This window comes from Diabrotica virgifera, chromosome 2, assembly GCF_917563875.1.
Source record: "Diabrotica virgifera virgifera chromosome 2, PGI_DIABVI_V3a".
NCBI lineage: Eukaryota > Metazoa > Arthropoda > Insecta > Coleoptera > Chrysomelidae > Diabrotica > Diabrotica virgifera.
The window spans coordinates 190728375-190746819 of NC_065444.1; the positions used below are offsets into that span (position 1 = coordinate 190728375).

The window sequence follows — 18445 nt, forward strand, 5'->3', positions numbered from 1 at the left end:
CACATAGAACATCCCACCAGAATGAAAACAATGGGAACCTTCTCTGGTTACACCTCCGAGGCTTCTACAATTTGCAAGCCATACGGATGCTGAGACTAAGGAAGATGAGGAAATTCTACAATTTACAATTCACGTCCCATCTGCTCAGCGCGGTAAAGTTCCAACGAGAAGAGTTCCTTCATACTCCACACAGAGTAAATGTAAATCAAAAATGAATAACCATTTTCAATTTCGTTGCAAAACGAAAATACAACCGAACCATATTCTAGTCCAATCAGAGAGTACTGCAAGCACCTCTACCGGTTTCGAAACTTATTAGTCTCTCATAAGGAGGCACATATGCTGCTCCCCCTGATCCAACCAAAACAAACCCCAGCGTGCAGTCCCGAATTGCAACGAACGAAATGGCATAGATGCCCTAGCGGCAACTGCTAGCAAAAAGACTAAGTTTTCACTCTAATGGCACATAGAACATCCCACCAGAATGAAAACAATGGAAACCTTCTCTGGTTACACCTCCGAGCCTTCTACAATTTGCAAGCCATACGGATGCTGAAACTAAGGAAGATGAGGGAATTCTACAATTTACAATTCACGTCCCATCTGCTCAGCGCCGTAAAGTTCCAACGAGAATAGTTCCCTTCATACTCCACACAGAGTAAATGTAAATCAAAAATGAATAACCATTTTCAATTTGGTTGCAAAACGAAAATACAGCCGAACCATATTCTAGTCCAATCAGAGAGTGCTGCAAGCAACTCTACCGGTTTCGAAACTTATTAGTCTCTCATCAGGAGGCACATATGCTGCTCTCCCTGATCCAACCAAAACAAACCCCAGCGTGCAGTCCCGAATTGCAACGAACGAAATGGCATAGATGCCCTAGCGGCAACTGCTAGCAAAAAGACTAAGTTTTCACTCTAATGGCACATAGAACATCCCACCAGAATGAAAACAATGGGAACCTTCTCTGGTTACACCTCCGAGGCTTCTACAATTTGCAAGCCATACGGATGCTGAGACTAAGGAAGATGAGGGAATTCTACAATTTACAATTCACGTCCCATCTGCTCAGCGCGGTAAAGTTCCAACGAGAATAGTTCTCTTCATACTCCACACAGAGTAAATGTAAATCAAAAATGAATAACCATTTTCAATTTCGTTGCAAAACGAAAATACAGCCGAACCATATTCTAGTCCAATGAGAGAGTGCTGCAAGCAACTCCACCGGTTTCGAAACTTATTAGTCTCTCATCAGGAGGCACATATGCTGCTCTCCCTGATCCAACCAAAACAAACCCCAGCGTGCAGTCCCGAATTGCAACGAACGAAATGGCATAGATGCCCTAGCGGCAACTGCTAGCAAAAAGACCAAGTTTTCACTCTAATGGCACATAGAACATCCCACCAGAATGAAATTGTTTTGGTTGGATCAGGGAGAGCAGCATATGTGCCTCCTGATGAGAGATTAATAAGTTTCGAAACCGGTAGAGGTGCTTGCAGCACTCTCTGATTGGACTAGAATATGGTTCGGCTGTATTTTCGTTTTGCAACGAAATTGAAAATGGTTATTCATTTTTAAATTGTATATAATTTCAATTTATTAGAAACATAAATGAACGTAATGATATCAATTTAAGATTGGAAAAAATTACACATTAATTTAAGGGTGCATACCTCTTTTGGGTACCATTGTATGGTAAAAATTTTATTTTTTAAAATAATCGGAAATTAATGATTGTTTCACACTTTTTAATTTATTTCCAAAAAACACGTACATACAAGAGCATTAGATAGGTTTGATATATTCGACATTGAAAAAAATTCCTGATCTTCGTCGTCTGGTTCAACCATCTTCTTCGGGGGCGTCCTCTTTTTCTTTTTATACCAGCCTCCGTGTTTATTAGTTTATTGTAAACTCTTTATTCTTCCATTCTTGCTATCTGCCCGACCCATCTTAATCTTTCAATTTTGGCGAGTGTTGTTATTATTGGTTGTCCACATATTTGCATTATCTCTTCATTCGTTCTTCTTCGCCAGATATTCCACTCTTTTAGACCTCCATATATCCTTCTGAGGATCTTTCGTTCCCATCTATCTAATTTTACTTCCATGTCTTTATTTAATGTCCAGGTCTCGCTAGCATAGCGTACCGTAGGTCGGATAACTGTTGTATATATTCGTTTTTTTTACTTTTCTGGATATTATCTTCGACCTCAGTATCTTAATTAGACTCCCAGCACTCTTACTACCTTTCGCCATTATTTTTGCGATTTTTTGGTTCTCTTCGTTCCTATTTGTTAATATTACTCACAAGTAATCAAATTGGCCGACAATTTCGAAGTTATATTATTTACTTGGGCTTCGTATCTTAAAGGACTCTCCCATATGATTTTCATTTTCCTTCATCACCCTATATTTCGTTTTTCCTTCGTTTATTTCCAAACCATATTCCTTGGCTGTTCTTTCTAGTCTATTGAAGATTTCTCTTAATTCTGCAGGTCTCCTTGATATTAAGGTAATATCATCTGCGTATGCTACATATTGGTGCCTGTGATGATATATTGTGCCTTTAGTATAGATGTTGCATTCTCGTAAAATCTTCTCTAAAATTAAATTGAAGAAATCTGTTGATAACGGGTCACCTTGTCGCAGGCATCTCTTGGTGATGCCGAATCTATCCGAAACCCGCCCTTCTATCATAGCTTTACTTTTAGCAGGGCCCTCGTAACCGGGCGTGCAACGCGTGCGGCGCACGCGGGCGTAACCCCAAAGGGGCGCCAAACCGAAGGTTTGGTAAATAAGAAATACATATTTATTTTAAATGAGATAATCATTTTTTAAATACAATTTTAATTATTTCATGAAAAGCTAGAGAAATCTCAAAAATCAAATATTGTGTTATTACTGAAAAAATAATTATTCCCGTCCTGAAATGTTGAACTTACTCCGTCAAAAATATAAATATTACATTTTGTTGTTCCTTCATAATTTTTTTCTTTGAAGTAGATTGAATTACGCTTGGCATACCATCCAATCGATTTTATGTTGTAAAGTAAAGCAACACATAAAATAGTCAAATAAACATCAAATCACACTCCTTGGCGAGTAGAAACATAAATTAACACCCATAAACGCAACTTACCAGTTTTAATCCAACAAAAACACAACTTGCTGGATCAAGCAGTTTTACTCGTATAAAGTGAATCTTTTACTCGAATTTATGATAATTACCCTTAAGTAAACAAATACTCTATGAATTATGATTATGTATTTGACTTGAGTATCTTTTCTCTTCTCGTCTATGCGTTTATTAGGCACAAACATTATTTACTGTTGCTGGTGAACGGGTGGTTTCCTGCAGTTAAAGATTTAAAGTTTTATTTTATATTGGCGTTAATAAAATTATTACCTACGACTAGGTATTATTGCAATATTCGTTGGGTTTGTTCTACCCTGATTTTACACTTTTGTTTTCTTGTAAAAAATATTGGACAATCTTTTTTATTTGTTGTTATTTTAAGTGGTGGGGAAATTAAATTAATTTTGAAAGTGGTCAGTATCATAATCATTGCATAGAATAATAATAACAGTTATAATCGGGTTTCCTCTAATAAAATCCACAATGTACAATTTATTTTGAAAAAAAAAATAAAATAATTAAAACATTATGTCTGCGTAACTTGGAACCATATGGGAAACTTTTTTATTATTAAGTTTACGGAAAAAATTTATTCTTCATAAAATGCTTTGTATATACCTAGTCTAAAAACTAAAATGGAACCAAATATAAAATTTTGTCAATCTTATCAGTATCAAAAATATGAATTTCGATCAAGAGTACCTTATATTTCACAATATCGAAAATTATTATTATGAAAAGTTGTCTAGAATTAATTAACAACTATGTTTCAATATGCAATTACATCCTTTTAATTGAATTTTTTTCTAAAATTACAGATACAAAACGTCCTTTTCATTTAATACGAATAATGAGACAACTCTTTTATTGTTATTGATTAATTAATTAATAATAATAAGAGAGTTATCACATTATTTGTAATAACTGAAAAAGGCTAATTATTAATGATAAAAGACATCACATTATTTCTAATAAATGAAAAGGGCGTTGTTGAAAAGTACAATTAATGTACGATAAAAAGTTCTTTCTAAAAAACTTTGCCTGGTCTAAAATCTAAAAGATACAACCATCAAAAAAGTAAAGTACCTTTCTAGATCACAATATTTTAGGCCTTTAGAACACAAGGGGTATAAGTGACAAGTTTTAAGAAAACAATGTTCAAAGTTCTAGACAAATTTAAAAAATCTAGGTATAGTCAGTTCGCTAAACTCAGACACAACTGGCTAGTGATTGCAGTAGGTAATTTTTTTGTTTATTGTCATGGCAAAATTACTAACTATTTAGTAATTATTAGCTACTTAGTAATTATTTTTTACCAATTTTACTAAATAGGCACAATTACTTACTAAAATCACTAGTCAGTTGTGTCTGAGTTTAGCGAACCGACTTATAGGAACTACTTAGAATATTTTCAATGACATGTCATTTTGGATTATTAGTTTATGTAGAAAGTTTGAAGCCACCATGTTTTATAAGTGTTTGGGAGTCCATTTTTGTATTTACAATCTGATTTTCAAAAATTGCCAGGCCCTTGTGTTCTAAGGGCCTCATTTCAATTAGAAGGATGTAATTGCATATAGAAACATAGTTTTTAATGCTGAACAACTTTTCATAATAACTTTTCAATATTGTGAAAACTAAACGTACTTTGCTCTTGACCGAAATTCGTATTTTTTGACATACCTCGTACAAGATTCATAAAATTTGATATTTGATGGTTGCATTCTGAGTTCTAGACAATGCAGAACTTTTTATAAAGAATAACTTTTTCTCGTAAAAGTAATAATAAAACAGTTTCCCATATGGTTCCTAGTTATGTAGACACCCTGTATAAAATTTGTTTGAAAACTTTGAAATGACAAAATATTATTATTTATTTACTTAACCTTCGGAGTACGAAGACTGGGTCAAGCGTGACCCGAAATTCAGTTATTTCTGAATATTTTACGAAATAATTTTTTTACAAATCCGATTGATCGTAAGTTCTCCTTATTTGTTTCAATCTATTTTTTCGTATATAATTCGTGAACATGCAAATTGCAGTTTTTCCTCTACGTAACATCTATGATGCCGAGTCAGTCCTGGCCCGGTCTTCGGATTTTGAAGAATATTTTCAATATGTTTGTAGGTACACGTAAATCGCAGCCGTCTCTGTTAACGGGTATACGTACAGTGGAACCCCGATAAGTCGGCCTCCAATAACCCGGAAGTCCGGCTAACCCGAACCGATTTTCATCAGACAAAACAAACATTTTGTCACTTTGACTAAGTTTTTTACCAAGAAATAAACAATACTGTATACAACTGTACGTAATTTAGATGTATTGTGCATATTTTATGTATTTCATGTTTTTGCAATTATAATGGAGTTTATCTGTAAGTATACCGTGTTTTATTAATTTTTACCATATTCTCCGGCTAACTCGGATTTTCGATAACTCGGATCGGCCGCAGTCTCGATTAATCCGACTTATCGAGGTTCCACTGTATTCAAATATATGGCCGGAGCAAATTTACCTATGCCCGTTTTCTGTAAGGTATTAAAATCTGGCCGCCGGAGCCAACTATTATATGCCCATGGGTAACCATCTTAAAAAATTTAGATACAATAATTTAGGATTTTGTTTGTTTTTTGTTGAATTAAAGATACTGTTTAATAATATTGACTATTTAGAACATCCTTATAAAAAAAATGAGAATGGGTCACGCTTGACCCATCATCGTAATCTAAGTAAGTCAAATAATCTCCGTACTCCGAAGGTTAAACGTATATTTTTAATTTAATATGCAGGTGCTTCATTAATGTTGCAAACAAATTTAAGGGGAAGGGCGCAAAATGTCGCCTGTAAAAATTTTCAATGTGTTTTAAATGTATTCATTTTTTTCGAATCCTGAGAAAACTAGTAAGTATTTTTAAAAAATTTGAACGCAGAATCAAAGATAACTTTATTGCTGAGGGCCGACCTTCCCTTAAAATAAATACAAAGTTTCTTTTGAATTAAATATTTGCAATTATTAAAAATCACACTAAATTTTCTCTTTTATTTTCACCCCTGTAACTTATTAAAATAAACATTATGGAAGTTTTCAGGGACTTGCGGCCTCAGTAAAAATGTAGTCTTTCATTCTGCGTTTAAATTTTTCAAAAACATTTATTAGTTTTATATAGTAGATTTAAAGGGCCCTAAAATATATCCCGCACGCGGGCGCCAATCATCCTTGCGGGGGCCCTGACTTTTAGTGTCACTAAATGTGCATTTAGTCAATATTACTATTTTTGGTTGAAATTCAAAATATTCTAGCGTTTCACATACAGTGGAACCCCGATAAGTCGGCCCCCGATAACCCGGAAGTCCGGCTAACCCGGACCGATTTTCATCAGATAAACATTTTGATTTTCAATATTTTGTATTTTTCAATTTAATTGTGGCTTATTTCCAATCAAAATAGTTAATTATCAGACAAACCTTTCAACAATAAAAATGTATGTAATATAATATTTGAGAGATAATGTGTACTTATGTGTGTAATTTGAACTATACGATATTAAAAATGACTCATAGCACACGCCGCAGAAACAACAGCCACCTGTCTGTAGTATCTATTCCTTTTTATTTCAAACTGTCAGCATTGTTTAGGAAAGACTATTTAAAAAATTCTTTTATAAACAATGGTCTTTAGTATTGTGTGTCTTGTATTGTTCGCTTCCATTTGCTTACGTTTGGGTTTGGTGTTTTTTTTTTAGTAATTTTAATGAGTAGGTACTGTGCATATTTATAAATATATTTCATGTTATTTCAATTCTAACGGAGTTTATCTGTAAGTATACCGTATTTTATTAATTTTTACCATATTCTCCGGCTATCTCGGATTTTCGATAACCCGGATCGGTCGCGGTCCCGATTAATCCGAGTTATCGAGGTTCCACTGTACTTTACTTTTTTTATGGTATCGTATGCCTATCTAAAATCAATAAATAACATATATAATACTAAGTTGAATTCATATGAGCTAGATAAAATTTGTTTCATTGCAAAAATTTTGTCTATTACTGATCTTTGTGCTCTAAAACCCGCTTGATATTCACCTAGACAATTTTCAACTTTTGTTTTAATTTTATTTCTAATTAACATGGTCAGAACCTTATTTACTGTATCTTGCAAAGCTGTTCCCCTGTAATTTATACATTCTGTAACGGCTCCTTTTTTATGTAAAAGACATAGGATAGCTTCTTTCCACTGATTGGGTATTTTTTCTTTGATCCGAACTGCACCTATTAACTCAGTGATTTCTCCTTGAAGCCCTTTGCCACCATCTTTTAAAAACTCTGCAATGATACCGTTTTTTCCCGGTGCTTTGTTGTTTGTTAAGTTTTTTATGATATCTATAATTTCTTCCTTGGTAGGTACTTCTTAATTCACATTTGGGTCTCTTTCTGCTTCATGTGGTAGTTGTATTTGCTCTATTTCATCTTTGTCGTCTGTGCATAATATGTTCTGGAAATAATTGGCTCATCTGCTTAATTTTTCATCTATTCCACCTATCAGATTTCCCTCTTCGTCTTTATAATACCTTGATGTGGTTTTGTACTGGGTCCGGTCTCGTTTTATTTCTTGGTAGAAATTCCTGACTTGTTGATTTAAAAAATCTTCTTAAATGCGGTCTAATTTCTGCTCTAGATTTAACCGCTTTTTTCTTCTACAGATCTTCTTTTCTTCCCGTCTTTTTTCAGCATAGGCTTGTTTACTCACTTCATTATTTTCCATTGTGCTGTTCATTCTGGCTTTATTTCGGTCCCTAATTGCTTTCTCACAATCTCCATCATACCAGTCTGTTTATTTGCTTTTTTTTTTCTTAGTAGTGCTGAGTCAGCTGCCTCTTGAACGTTTCCCCTTAGCTGTACCCATCTGCTTTCTATATCATATACTGTTGTTTGGATTTCTATTTTCTCTTCAATTTGCTGCCTGAATTTTTTCTTAACCTCTTCATTCTGGAGTAGTGCACCGTTATATCTTTTCATTTTTGTACAACTAGTCTTACGAATTGTAGGAATTGTTTGACCCATTTTGACTTTGATCAAAAAGTGATCAGAATTTGCAGCTGCAACTCTATAACTTCGGCTATCTTTTATGGCTCTCGTATGTTTGGCTTCTATTAGCAAATGATCTATTTAATTTACTGTTTTTCCATCTGGTGATACACAGGTACCTTTATGACTTTCTTGTGGTCGAAATAAGTGCTCATAATTCGCATATTGTGTTCGAAAGCAAATTCGATTACCCTTTTTTCATTCAGGTTACTCTCACCGTATTTACTTTTTCCCCCTGTTATTTGTTTGTATACGTCCACTGTGCCAATCTTGGCATTGAAATCTCCTACAATTATTTTTGTGTCGTATGATGGTATTTGGTAGAACAAATTAAATGCTCTAATTGTTCATAAAAGCTATCTTTAACATTTTCTTCTGTATTTTCCGTTGGTGCATGTACATTTATAAGGGATATTTTTCTATATTTTCCCCTCATTCTTATTTTGCATAATCTGCTTATGACTGCCTCAAAATCTATCACCAGACTGGCATATTTTTTTCTTGATAAGTAAACCAACTCCAAATATTGTAACGGTCACGTTACGAAATTAGCTCTTTAATTATTATTATAATTATTTTCCCTCGGTCTCTCATTTAAATTCTCTAATTTCTCGTAAAGGACTTCTGACGTGACGTCACACTTCGGTGATGGAACGTACTATGTACGCCACCTATCGAGCAATAGTATTTCGTGTTCTGAGGCCGTCCTTGTGACAGTCGGAAAGAAACTCAGCTGAGCTTTCACTTTTAGTTGGGAATTGTTCAGAGTGGCATGGGACTAAATTTAGATCAAGTACCGGTTAATACCTAGTTTAAAAAAAAAAAGAAAAATGTGAATTCCATTCCAACCCATTGAGGATTATTTGGGAGAAATAATTATTCTTCCAATGGGGTTTTCTATACAACATCATCGAGTCTCATGGTAACTACAATTTTCATATTAAATTTTTTATAACAATCTGTTGTCACCCTTTCATGGTGAAATATATACTTTTTCCGATTAAATCTTATGTGTAAACTTATTCACTAAAATTAGTAGTTATCTTTAATTATTCCAAAATCTTTCAGAGAAAATCCTAACCCTAATTTTTAGCTATGTATCTGTATCTTTTAGCTTTGAATTATTCCATTATTAAGCAATATCCTCTAATTATGTTAAAGAAATCATATTTATTCTGTATTTAAATCCCAAATCCACGTGGCTGTAATTAGAAATTCTCACATAAAGTTTGTCAAGGTTAAGTATTCAGTAATTTCTTGTGCCTAACACTAATGAGTTTTTTATTACTATCTATACAAAAAAACACTTTCTTGGTTTTTCTTCTATCTTTCCTTGGATCCTTTTTTTTTCACACACTAAGCAACTGAAGTAAACGGAAATTTTGTCTTTTTAGCCACTCCCTTGAAAACTTCGACCTCCCAGTACCATCGGAGAGGTAGGACAATTTCCAACCACAAGTCATCCTGGGTAGTAATTTTTGGGAACAAGCTATTTGGGGACATTCCGGCTCCTTTTCATTCTACACCTGGACCTACAGGAGGTACCAGTTCGTACCGTCCAGGTGCTCATCTTGGGATGCAGTAGCGGACTTTTAGGAGTCATTTGGGATTTGTTTGGGAACATTTAAGTTTGTGTGGATTTGAGTAACTATAGTGTTTATATTTCAGACATTTGGTTAATGTAATATTTCTTTTCAATTTAGCTTAACTTTGGTTTTTATTATAACATATTTGTATATTAGATTGTTTGGTTCCCAAACTTTGTATCTACGGTAACTTCTTGTGCACAGGAATAAGCCTAGAGAAAATTAGGTTTTTAATACTTTATTATTGCTTTGATATTGGTTTATGTAATTCGGCTAAATTTAGTTTGTAATATTACTTGCTTGTTTCCCAAATATTTTACTGTTATTCGCTTTATTCCATTTGTTCGGTTAATTTAGGTCATCGTCGGTATTTATCTCAACTTCATTTCTACTTTAGTCAATTGTATATTTAACTTTATTTATTCATTATTGTATTTTCCCTTAGTGAGGCTTGGGCCTATTTATTTGTATTATTTTCATCTTGGTCAGTTTCCTTTAGTTGTATGTAGCAGGCGTACTATAACCATTTGGTAGAAGACATGTAATTTTGTACACTATATGTAAGTAAGAGGTACTTATACCTGTAATTTTGTAACAGATAACATTATTGTTGTTATCTTAGATATAACTTTTTGTATAACTTATGTCATTTTAGAGTCACATGATATACACTTTGTGCAACTCAGAGATTGTCAAAAATCTAGTAGTTATTTTTAATAAATATTTATTTATTTTGTATATCATGAATTTTATTATTCCTTTATGTTTGTTATTACAGGTTTGATATATTTAATATTTGACAGCAGTATAAGATACCTGGGAGAATGATCGAAGATCATTTTCATGGCGCCCATGATTTGTTAGATTTATTTATCTTGTTCGTCTTTAGCAATTATCCATCTTCATTCAGTTTCAGTACATTATTCTTATTTTATTATTTCATCTTTTAGTCATCATTACTATCTATATAGAGCTACTGTTCTTCGACAGGCATGCAAACGAGCCGTATCCATCCTTGAGTGTCAAGTGGTTTTCTTGCATCTCTTGCTAGCCAACTCTCTTCAGTTTGCCTCTGTCTCTTCCCACTTCTACTTCTATCCCTTCTGATTCCTTTTTCTTCAGTACTACTGCACTTTAGTAGTATTTTTCCTATTGCGGCTTCTCAACGTAGAAGCCACTTCACCCTTTTCTTTACACACACCCCACATTCTCTTCCTTTCATTTTTATTTTCATAAGAGCCAACTATTTAACTATTTAGTTATATCTACCTAGTCTTTATTTTTTACTTACTTCTGTTGGAGTATATCTTTCTTTTTACTTTCACTCCAACAGAAGTTTTCTTCTTTTTGTTACACTGGCTGCCCAATGCGTGGTGCCAACCGTTTATGGTTTTAAGACAGTAGTTCTGTTAGTTCATTTTTCTTTTATTGGAATTTTCTGTATTATTACCTTTTTTATATCTTTGTATTCATGTTATTTCTGATTTATTCTTGTCTTTAAATTTTTATTAATACTAAACAGGTAGAGTTATACTGCTTTTGGTTTTGATTAGTTTATTTCGATACCTCATTTTTAGTTTTAGTGGTACAGCTCATATTTTAGTTTGAATTTTATATTTTTATTGGAAACTTATTTGTGTATTTAGAATGAGTATACATGACTGACATTATGTTCTATTATTATGGATTTTTAGTCCTTCTACCAATGGTAGTATGTTTGCACGTACAATTAATTATTGACTATATGCATATATTTTTTTTCTAGTGTGGTTATATTTTACACCTAACTAGAAATTATTTTCAGTATTTAGGTATTTTATTTACTTTATTGATTTGATTATTTATATATTTTGCTGGCATTTTGATTTGTTGGTGTGTCGCTAATATTTTCTCCATATGTATCTTTGTCTTACAAACTTTAGATTATATTTTATAATTGTTATTTTTGATATTTGGGTTGTTTGGTAAGACAGGCACACACCACAAAGCAATATCAGTCCAGAAAATAACTTCTATACATGATACGTTGAATTCGCATGGTTCGGATGATTACAGATGTTCATCCATAATTTATTTTCTTTAATTGGTAGTGTTAAACATTACAATGATAAATTGTATAGTTAAGTAGTTCCATTATCCATCTCAGTTTCTAGTAATTTTGAGAATAATATATCAACATGGGTACTAGATACCGCTTATAAAAATCAGACAGATACTTTAGGTTGAGATTTTAATATAATTTCTTTATTAGTTAGGAACATTGATTCTATTTTTCTATTAAGTTATAGAACAATCTTCAGAAGAAGATTACCTTAACATTGTTGTTCAAGCTAAACTCTTCTTCTGTTTGTCTTTAGCTTAGCTCAATCTTTAGTATGGTTAGAAATTTTAGTCTGATATTTTTTTTGTCATCTGATAATGCAGGTACCTACATACATTGCTTGATTTCATCTTTGGCTTTGTTGTTGATGACTTTATTTATGAATTTATTACTTATTAATTTAATTATTATGTAGTACTTTATGTATGAGTTTATTTTTTTTTGGTATTAGGTATGGTGCATTTTAATTATTATTATGAGTCAATATTATTAATTGCTGATCCTGTCAGTAGGATTATACAATTAATAAGAACTTCACTTGTATTTTTGTCTAGTTTTTTGCACACCTAACCCGTGAAGTTAGAAGGGTTGTTGATTATTATGATATTTAGGTATATATTGGGATAGGTAAGCTCATACAAGTACTCTTGTTTAATAATGGATATTATGATGGAACTATGTTAACTACCATATCTCAGGTTATGTGTTATATTATTTTGAATATTTGATTACTTACTAATTTTTTTATTATTTTTAAATCTTGTTATTGAATTTGCCATATGGGAAAGATGTTGTGGTTTAATTTGTTATTAGGTTACTCTATTGAAATTTGTCTCCAATATGTATCTTAAATACTTTATAATAATTCAGACCCTTATTTCCTATACAGTATGATTCTGGAATTAGTAGTTTGGAATTTTGATGTATACCTATATGAATTCTTGAGTCTTTCATATTTTTTCTTATGAACCAGTCTGTTAATGCTCAAAGTTGGTGAATACGTGGGTTCGAAGTTCAGCAGTTGGCCATTGCTCTCCGATTTCGCAATCTATGTCTTTCATTGCAGAGTAGACAGATGTTTATCTATCATAATATTTCTGGTCAGGAAATGCCTGCAGCATGTCCTAACTATTCTTGTCTAATTAGTCCAATTATTCCAGTTACATATTTACAATTTGATAGGGAAGTATTTAGTTTATATTTTATCTCGTACTTCATAGTATGTTTGTTGTTGACTATCCCTATACGCAGTAGGTTTGTTAAGTCAGTATTTGGAGTGTTTAGACAAATGAGTTGTTCATCAGAGTATATTCCCACTTCTTTCCTTAGGCATTAGTTGCTATTTTCAGATTCTGGAATATTTCCTGAATAATTCCACGTATGTGAGAACGCATGAATTTGCAGTTTTATTTAAAATTGTGCTCGTTCTCGTCAATTTTTTTTTCCTATCACTTATCATGGTGCCATAGAATTGGTAAGTTCACCATTTATTCTTTTTCCTTTCTTACTTATTCTTACATTATTAGTACTTTATCTGTGTCTGGCTATTCTCATACATCTGTTGTAGCAACATGCTATAGTTCGCGAATACCAGCACAAATTAAGTTTAGGTAGTTTCTATATTTTAGTCAATATACCTTAGGTATTTATCTTACTTTTGATTTAGTTTGGTTACCTCTCTGTTACTTAGTCTGTTGGTAATTTTTTTTGTGACTTATTTTGATTACTTAGTTTGGATCGGTTCATATTACCGGATGAGGGTGTATGTAGACCTAATTTATTTATTTTGTTCAGTATTAGTTACCATTGGATCCAATAATTTAGTTTATTTAGTATTAGTAAGAATTGGTCCATAAATTTGCCTGATCGTTCTTCTTTGGATATACTCCTATATAAATCTGGTGTCCATTGATAGTCCGATTCTGGATAAGTGTCCGATTCTTCATTTATTTTGTGTATTTGGTTGGATAGGTTCGTATTACCGGATGTGGGTGTACGTAGACATGATCTGTTTATGTGGTTTAGTATTGGTGTGAATTGGTCCATAAATTTGCCTGGTCGTTCTTCTTTGGATATGCCTTTTATGAATCTGGTGTCCACTGATAGTTCGACTTTGGATTAAGTGTCCGATTCCACATCTATTTTGGTTATTGAGTTTTGGATTCCTTTGGTATGGTTATTATTGGTATTATTTGGCATTAGTGAGAGTTGTTCCATAAATCTTCCTGATTGTTCTTCTCTGGATATACTATTATGAATCTGGTGTCCATTGTTAGTTCAATTTTGGATTAAGTGTTCAATTCTTTACTTATTTTAGTTACTGATTTTTTTTATTCACTTTGGTACATTTACTTTTGATATGGTTCGAATTGGCTCACACCTTTTCCTGGTTGTTTCGTCCTTGGATATACCCTTTATAAATCTGATGTCCATGGATAGTTCAATTTTGGTTTTGGTGCCCAGTTCGACACTTAGCATTATGATGAACTTTAGTGCAATATTTAGTTCTGTTTTGACTTTTAAGCAATATATTAATATTTGGTAGCAGAGAGTAACATAGTAACATTTTAGTATGAATTTGAGTAATTTATTTATTTTTCCTGATCATTAGTTTATTCTTATTGGTAATCTTGCGAATCAACGTGGATTGTTAGACTATTGTAAATTTAGTTGTTAATATTTTGAAGTTTAGAAAAAAAATTTTATGGATAAAATTTTTTTCCCGAGTAGAAGGGGATTGTAACGGTCACGTTACGAAATTAGCTCTTTAATTATTATTATAATTATTTTCCCTCGGTCTCTCATTTAAATTCTCTAATTTCTCGTAAAGGACTTCTGACGTGACGTCACACTTCGGTGATGGAACGTACTATGTACGCCACCTATCGAGCAATAGTATTTCGTGTTCTGAGGCCGTCCTTGTGACAGTCGGAAAGAAACTCAGCTGAGCTTTCACTTTTAGTTGGGAATTGTTCAGAGTGGCATGGGACTAAATTTAGATCAAGTACCGGTTAATACCTAGTTTAAAAAAAAAGAAAAATGTGAATTCCATTCCAACCCATTGAGGATTATTTGGGAGAAATAATTATTCTTCCAATGGGGTTTTCTATACAACATCATCGAGTCTCATGGTAACTACAATTTTCATATTAAATTTTTTATAACAATCTGTTGTCACCCTTTCATGGTGAAATATATACTTTTTCCGATTAAATCTTATGTGTAAACTTATTCACTAAAATTAGTAGTTATCTTTAATTATTCCAAAATCTTTCAGAGAAAATCCTAACCCTAATTTCTAGCTATGTATCTGTATCTTTTAGCTTTGAATTATTCCATTATTAAGCAATATCCTCTAATTATGTTAAAGAAATCATATTTATTCTGTATTTAAATCCCAAATCCACGTGGCTGTAATTAGAAATTCTCACATAAAGTTTGTCAAGGTTAAGTATTCAGTAATTTCTTGTGCCTAACACTAATGAGTTTTTTATTACTATCTATACAAAAAAACACTTTCTTGGTTTTTCTTCTATCTTTCCTTGGATCCTTTCTTTTTCACACACTAAGCAACTGAAGTAAACGGAAATTTTGTCTTTTTAGCCACTCCCTTGAAAACTTAGACCTCCCAGTACCATCGGAGAGGTAGGACAATTTCCAACCACAAGTCATCCTGGGTAGTAATTTTTGGGAACAAGCTATTTGGGGGCATTCCGGCTCCTTTTCATTCTACACCTGGACCTACAGGAGGTACCAGTTCGTACCGTCCAGGTGCTCATCTTGGGATGCAGTAGCGGACTTTTAGGAGTCATTTGGGATTTGTTTGGGAACATTTAAGTTTGTGTGGATTTGAGTAACTATAGTGTTTATATTTCAGACATTTGGTTAATGTAATATTTCTTTTCAATTTAGCTTAACTTTGGTTTTTATTATAACATATTTGTATATTAGATTGTTTGGTTCCCAAACTTTGTATCTACGGTAACTTCTTGTGCACAGGAATAAGCCTAGAGAAAATTAGGTTTTTAATACTTTATTATTGCTTTGATATTGGTTTATGTAATTCGGGTAAATTTATTTTGTAATATTACTTGCTTGTTTCCCAAATATTTTACTGTTATTCGCTTTATTCCATTTGTTCGGTTAATTTAGGTCATCGTCGGTATTTATCTCAACTTCATTTCTACTTTAGTCAATTGTATATTTAACTTTATTTATTCATTATTGTATTTTCCCTTAGTGAGGCTTGGGCCTATTTATTTGTATTATTTTCATCTTGGTCAGTTTCCTTTAGTTGTATGTAGCAGGCGTACTATAACCATTTGGTAGAAGACATGTAATTTTGTACACTATATGTAAGTAAGAGGTACTTATACCTGTAATTTTGTAACAGATAACATTATTGTTGTTATCTTAGATATAACTTTTTGTATAACTTATGTCATTTTAGAGTCACATGATATACACTTTGTGTAACTCAGAGATTGTCAAAAATCTAGTAGTTATTTTTAATAAATATTTATTTATTTTGTATATCATGAATTTTATTATTCCTTTATGTTTGTTATTACAGGTTTGATATATTTAATATTTGACAGCAGTATAAGATACCTGGGAGAATGATCGAAGATCATTTTCATGGCGCCCATGATTTGTTAGATTTATTTATCTTGTTCGTCTTTAGCAATTATCCATCTTCATTCAGTTTCAGTACATTATTCTTATTTTATTATTTCATCTTTTAGTCATCATTACTATCTATATAGAGCTACTGTTCTTCGACAGGCATGCAAACGAGCCGTATCCATCCTTGAGTGTCAAGTGGTTTTCTTGCATCTCTTGCTAGCCAACTCTATTCAGTTTGCCTCTGTCTCTTCCCACTTCTACTTCTATCCCTTCTGATTCCCCTTTCTTCAGTACTACTGCACTTTAGTAGTATTTTTCCTATTGCGGCTTCTCAACGTAGAAGCCACTTCACCCTTTTCTTTACACACACCCCACATTCTCTTCCTTTCATTTTTATTTTCATAAGAGCCAACTATTTAACTATTTAGTTATATTTACCTAGTCTTTTTTTTTCCTTACTTCTGTTGGAGTACCTATATCTTTCTTTTCAGTTTGACTCCAACAGAAGTTTCCTTATTTTTGTTACAATATACGTTCATTGTCTCCACTATTGAAGAATACGTAGCTTCCCATATCTATGCAGAAATTTCCTTTTTGTTTGGTTTCTTGTATAGCTGCACTATCTATCTCATATTTATCCAATGTATCTGATAAATTGTTTAGTGCCCCTACTTCAAAAGTCCCTCTAACATTCCATTTTCCTAACATAATCATATTTTGTGCCCTATTCGTTTCCGTATTTATCTGTCCACTGTGTTTGTTTAGACTTAGTTTTTTCCATTTTCTCTAATTTTTCGGTACTATGGTTCTATTTCCACCATTCGTCGTTTATACATATTTTCTAATATCCGACATTCGTTTTATTACCTTTCTCTTTTTCTTCTCTCGATATATCTCTTAACTCTTTCTGTAGTCTGGCCTCGGTTTGTGTTAGATCACTTTCAATGAAGTACCGCGTTCCTCTTAATTTATTATTGTTCTTCATAGTAAGTTCTTTATCCTTCATTGTATCTATTTTCACTATCGCCACTGGCAGTTTCCCTTGAGAGGTTCTTATTTTCTGCACATATTTTATTTTCACGTTCACATTCAATTGATTTGCTATGAAGTTGGTGGCATCTTCAACTTCCTCATTTTCTTTGAAATCATGTCCTTTAATCACAATATTTTGTTTTCGAAACTGTTTATCCATCTTCTCAATTCTGCTTTCCAGGAAATTTACCTTCAACTCAAGATTTTCTTTTTTTAGATTGCAAATTTCCTCTTGAAAGCTTGCTGGTCTTTTCAAGCTTGAAAGCTCTGCTGGTCTATTAATTTTTGATAAAAGAGAAAATTGTTATTCGTTGTTTTGCAGTTTTTCTTCCAGAACTTTCGTCATTTGTCAATGCGTACGTTTTTGGTTTTTCTTCTTCTCAACAGCTTCTCAACAAACAGCTTTTCTTTCTAAGATGTTACGTTTTGGTAAATAACATCAGCGCATTCGCCATAATATCGTGTCAACGACGAAATCGTTCTAACCAATAGGGATGGCGGTTTTTGACAAAACACCGGTTTTCGGTTATACCGTTTTTTTTGCTTACGGTTTAACCTAGCGGTTATCACCGGCCAAAAAAACCGGTTTTTATAAAAACCGGTTTTTCCAAAAACCGGTTTTCGGTTTTTTTAATCCAATAGATTACAATGTTATATTTACAATGCACTTTAGTTTGAGACACTCCACTCGACTCGATACTCGATATCAATATGATCAAAATTAGTACTATCAAAAGAACATCAATATCAATATAAATAAAACACAATTTTTAGTAAGACCATTTTATTCTAATAATTATTTTATTTCTAATTTATTATTTTATTATTACTATATATTTATTGATTATTATTAAATATAATCTAGCGTA

The 18445-nt window shown here is 32.6% G+C and overlaps 1 long non-coding RNA gene across 2 annotated transcripts; it reads left to right on the forward strand.

Moving 5' to 3' along the window:
* The first annotated feature begins 8763 nt into the window (after positions 1-8763).
* LOC126879746 (uncharacterized) lies at positions 8764-16451 on the forward strand. Of its 2 annotated transcripts, none has more exons than XR_007696241.1 (2): positions 8764-9153; positions 15522-16451. It is a non-coding gene; the product is annotated as an uncharacterized LOC126879746 (long non-coding RNA). The 2 variants fall into 2 exon arrangements; XR_007696240.1 differs by lacking the exon at positions 8764-9153 and adding an exon at positions 9268-15049.
* The last annotated feature ends 1994 nt before the right edge of the window (positions 16452-18445 follow it).